This window comes from Anthonomus grandis, chromosome 3 (genome assembly GCF_022605725.1).
Source record: "Anthonomus grandis grandis chromosome 3, icAntGran1.3, whole genome shotgun sequence".
NCBI lineage: Eukaryota > Metazoa > Arthropoda > Insecta > Coleoptera > Curculionidae > Anthonomus > Anthonomus grandis.
In genome coordinates, this window is record NC_065548.1 from 25,605,051 (window position 1) to 25,611,050 (window position 6,000).

The window sequence follows — 6,000 nt, forward strand, 5'->3', positions numbered from 1 at the left end:
AAAGGAGAGCAGATTTGCCTATACAGTTTTAAATAGAAGACAAAACAGGGCCGAGATGCGAACGTTGTGAAAGTTTTAAAGAAGCCTTTAAACATCGAGACAAGCAACTTTTAGTTTTATTTTGCTGCTCAGGATTGCTTGAATATAATTTAATCCAAGATAACAAGGCGCCAGTAATACCAAGCTTTGACAGTTAATGAATTAAAATGGAATGGTTAAGCTTATCAAAAACTTTAATGGTATAAATGGCTTGTACATCCCAAAATAAACTAAAAATAACGTTTCTGAATATGAAAAGATTGATATAAATTGAACGACTACTGACAAATCCGTGTTGTTGATCAAGCAAAATCTCTTGATAATTCTTTTTTACAATAGTCATAACACACTGATGTTAAGATGCTTATGGTGCGGTAAATAGTTACATCGTTATTATTTACAGATTTAAAGCAACTTTAGAACAAACGCTGGATAGCTTCCAATTTTCAGGGAGTAGACCCTGATTTGATGATTTACTAGATATTTTGTACAAACGGACAGGGGCGTTCCTGAGGTCCAAGGCGCCCGTGTGCCAATTGTCATCGGCGGCGCCCCTTGAGACGATCTTTTTTGGGGTGCCACGCCCAGTTTTATGGAAAACTCATGAAATTTATTTATTTTTATTTTGCAATTTGAGTCTGCAATTTTTTAAAAGTAAGTTGAAAAAAGTTGCGCGTGATCCATTTTATGGTATATCAAATGTAAATAAATAAAGCGTGTATTTCATAAAAAAATTATATTTAAACAAAAAATAACAAAATAAATAAAGGTGCTAACACTGAAATATAAACACTTGAAACATAGACATTATTTAAAGTAAAATTATGATCTAATTAAAATATCAAATAAAAAAAAAATTATAATAATAGATAACACTCTTAAACATTAATTAGCCTAGGTAAATTGGACTTTACGTGCTTTTTTAAGGGCAAGTTCAAAATTGTTTTTAAGTAGTTGAAACCGTTCTTCTAATTGTATGATCGCTGTGTTTAAGATGACGAAAAAAAAGTTAATCTTGTATAACTCACTGGGGGTTTTTGTTGAAACTTTATCTCTTGATTCATAATCAAATAACCTTTTTTTAAGACGTGGTCTGATAGGATTATATTCAGGAAATGTTGGATCACAATCAATATCTGTGGCGATAAGCTTAGCTTCATCGGGGATGTCAGAATACCCTTTTTCATTTCTAAGGCCTTCCAAATAGGATTTAGTATTTGCTAACAAAGAAACTATGACAGGCAACATACTAGTCGAACTTTGCATTACCTTACTCACTACATTGATTTTACTCAATATTTTATACCATACAGAGATGGCGCATACCTATGAATTTGAATGATTTTATTTTCAAAAGCAAGGAATTTGCAAGATTGCGGGTCATTGTCTTTTGATTCGTCTGATTATAATTTATATAACGCATCATAAATATGTTAATCGCAAACACTTTAACCGCATCTATTCTGCTTTCCCATCTGGTATCTGACACAGGCTTTAACAATAAGCTCGGTAACTCATCTTTAAGTATTTGCCATCTTTTGGTTGAAAAAGAAAAAAAAACGTATATTTCTTGAATAATCGAAAAAAAAGTGATATCTAAGGATGCCTTTGCAGCGTCATTGACGACCAAATTCAGACTGTGAGCAGCACAAGGTATGAAAAAAGCACGAGGATTTACATCAATAATTTTTTTCTGCAAACCATTATTTTTACCTTACATGTTGGCCCCATTATCATATCCTTGGCCTCGCAGGTCCATAATATCGAGATTATGACTGCTTAGAAAATTAAGTAATGTATTGGCAAGTCCCTGTCCAGTAGAATCTGTTATTGGTACAAATCCAAGAAAACTCTCTTTGATATTAACAGTTTTTATTTCATTATTTAGATGTACATATCGTAAGACGACTGTAAGCTGATCTTGATGCCTTGAAAAAAATTGAAAAGTATTTATTTTCTTTTAATTCGCCGATTATAGATGTACGAATTTTTTGTGCCAGTAAAGAAACCAGTTCATTTTGAATATGTACACCTAAATAATGAGGTAAAATTGATGGACTGTCAGTTACCCTTCGTAAATGGTCTAACATAATTGGATTAAAATTTGCCAATATTTCAATAAGTTTTAAAAAGTTACCATTATTACTCTCAAACAGTGTATTTGTTTTACCCCTAAATGCTTAATTTTGCCCTGTTAAAAATCTAATACACGCAATTATGATTTTTAAAACATTGCACCACCGTTCTTTTTCTAAATTAATAATTCGTTCATTAAAAGAATCGGTCGTGGTTTTGTTACGAAGAGATTTTTTTAAATCGACCCATGATTTAAAACAGCACATGTGAGTCTTTGATTTCTCATGACGTTCAATAGCTTGTGAAAGGTGTCTCCAATCATTATATCCTTCGGTAAAAGGAGAAGAAACGGCGTTGAAGAGCTTACGCGGGAAGCAAAATACTTTATTTCTTAACAGAGAATATGTTAACCAAACTCTAGAAATAATTTCTCCATTGTTAAGCAGCCTTTTGTAATATTTTGGAGAAAAACTTCTTTGATAACTGTCTAACGGAAAAATTAAGTCTTTTTCAGTAGGCTGACTAGGTCCTAACTCTACTCGTTGATTGAATATTTGGGAAGATACGCAATCCCGTGTTAAAAAGTGTACCCGGTCGACTATCGGATTGCCGTTCAGTTTCGTGCACCGTGTGGTGCTGCCGCGAAGCGTCATATCTAGGAACGATTTATTTTAGCTGTGTGGACTTGGCTTTTGGCTTCTTTGAGTCAGGTTTTCAACGACGCTGGAATCTCCGGTTACGCGGCCGTGTTGGACATTTTTTTAAGATATGGGATGATGCTGCCAATTATGTTTTTATAATTTTTTTTGAACATACAACACGGTGTCATTTATGTGGTGGTCAAGTGATAAGTGATATACTTAAGGGTGGAGGCATATTGAAATTTCTTAAAAGTTAAATTTTATAAACAAATAATTACTTACCAAAATATGTTTTTGAGACAAAAATTAATACAAAAATATATATAAAAAGCTATTTTTACAAAATTACCAACAAAGTTTAATACAAGTTATAATTCCAACAAACATTGTTTCCTTCATTTTGTGTTCAAGAGGGTCAAGTTTTTAAATAAAAAGCCCGTTGCACTTAATTAACTAAAAACTAATATACAAAAAATATGTGGAACAAATTTTAAGATATAAGTAGGTTTCACGTAAATATTATAAAGAATAATTGAAATAATTCATAAGACTTAATACCGATCATAATATAACTTCTTGATCAATAATTTTTTGTAAAAAGTAACCCATTTTGTCATGTGATTCCATATCTGAAAAATGTGCAGCGTAGTGACATCTGTAAAGTAAGGGGTTGTGAGTGAGGATGTTAATAGAAATTGAAAATAGGCCACATTTTAAGTTTTAAGCGACACAGGAAAATTCTCAATTACCAGTTGTTACAACTATACTTAAAACTATAAAAAGATACCTAGTAACAAAAAAAAAACATTTTGTTTAAAGACCCCGCATCACGGTTATACAGGACGTCAATAGAGGTGGAATAATTAGAGGAAAGTTGAGCAATATAGTGTCCTTTTATAATAAAATCTAAATACTTCCTAAATTTTGCAAAAAACTTAAATTTGGCAAAATCATTTTATTTTTTTCTGGCGTTATTTCAAAATATATGACAAAAGTATTTATTAAATGAATAAATTATTGTGACCACTTTTTCTCGCCTATACGATGACACCTTTAAAATTTAAAATACGACGTTCTGTCTTTAAAGAGCCATCATCAACTTTGTTTTTCTTTGTCGGCGCTATATTGACCATTTGCAGTTTAACGACGCGGGAATCTTTGGCCGCCCGGCCGTTTTGTTATTTTTTTTAAGACAAGGGCGATGATGATAACAGCGCTTTTATTTATTTTGTTATTGCCGATATTTAAATGCGCTGTGATCTCGCATAAATAACTATAAAGATAGTTATAGATAAATGTGGTGGTTAAGTAATGTATGAATGTTTGAATAAGGGTTGAAATGTTTTGAATAAGGGTGTAACAACACTATAAAATATCGAAAATAGGCCACACTTTAATTTGCAATACAGGGAAACACTTACTTACTAATTCTTAAAACTAGAAAAAGTTAATAAGAAAAAAAAACAAATATTTTGTTTAACAGTATGAAGGGTCTCATCGCGGTTATACAGGATGTCCAAAATAAGGATAAGCAATAAATGGTTTAATTAGGCGAAAGTTGCGCAATATAAATGCAATGATTGAATAAATGCAATCTAAAAATTGGAAAAATGCCAAATACTTCCTAATATTCAGGAAAAAGGTGAAATTTGGCAAAATGGTTTTTTTATTTTTTTCTGGCGTTATTTGAAAATATAAAATAAAATCATTTATACATTGTTGTAAACGCTTTCTCTCATTTACAAGTTAACATCTTTAACTTTTAAATACGACGTTTAATAACTCTTAAATCCTTCTTTAGAGAGTCATAATCAACTTTTTTTCTTCTTGTCGACTCCATGTTGGCCACTTGCAGTTTTGAATAACCCTTTTACAACAAGAATTACTTTTTCAACGAGGTAATTTCTAGTGAGTAGTTGGAATCATCCCTATTAAATATTATATACCTCTCTCTCTTTTAAATACAATTTCGAAATTCAAAAAATTCAAAACATACTTTATTCATAAATACATGGTACCTACTTGTTGACATGGTACTTCTATGATATAAAATAGGCACATTAATCGACATATTACTAACACATAATTTAAAAACAATACACAATAGTGGGTTCAACATACTAGTATAAACACAAAATGTATTTTCAATTTCAAAGCAAGACGACTTAAAAATTTTTTAGAGTAACATCACAAATTCTAACCTTTACATCTTTACTAAAAACTAATTATATACGATTGGCCTGTTCCTAACTATCTTAAAAAAATTCTAATGCTATAAAAATACTTGCTTTTAAGAAGTTTCGTTAAGAACTTTTTAAAGCGAGGAGAACTTCGAGAGACTTTTATGACATTTGGAAAATGATTAAAAATTTTTATGCTCAAGTAAATAAGAGAATTCTTAGTTCACTTTTCGGGATGGGCATTGGAATATTGTATTCTTTTCTGATATTATAACGTTTTAAGGAGCCATTATTTTGAAGATACAATTTATATTTTTTATATATTAGGCAAGCAGACTCAACAATAAACAAGCAACACAAGGAAAGTATCTTTAAATAGGGGTCTGCATGTCCTGTGGAGATTTATGACACATATATTTAATGGCTCGGTTTTTAAAAACAAACATCGAGTCAAAAAGCCGTTTACTAATGCAACTCCAAAATGTTATTCTATACTGTAGGTATTTTTGTATGAAAGTAAGTTCCAACTTTCGACAAAAAAAAATAGACCGTTTTTGCAGATATCAATCTCAGTTCATTTAAAACCACTCTAACAGCATAACATCGTCTAGCCAGTTTTTGCCTCCTGACATATCTCCATAAAACTTACGTTTATGATCGATAACAATTCGAAGAAATCTGTTAAAATTATTCACTTCCAATTCTTTCTTGTGAATCATAAACTGCTCTGAACATAAAAACTTAACAATTTAGTCTTATCTATGTTTAAAGACAACAAATTAGCATCAAATCACTGTTTAATCATTATTAAATCTTTAGAAATTGTTTTTGTTAATGTGCTTTTATTATTGTCTGCCCATAAGATAGTGGTGTCATCTGCAAAAATAGTGAAGAATCCTCTTATCTGGAGAAACGCCAGGTCATTTATATACAATAGAAATAAAATAGGACCGAGAAACGAACCCTGCTTACTACACAAAGTTCAGACAAACTGCCATTTGGCCAAACAAACTTTTTTCTGTCTAACAAAACAAAATTTTAACCATTCTAGAGCAACTCCCCTA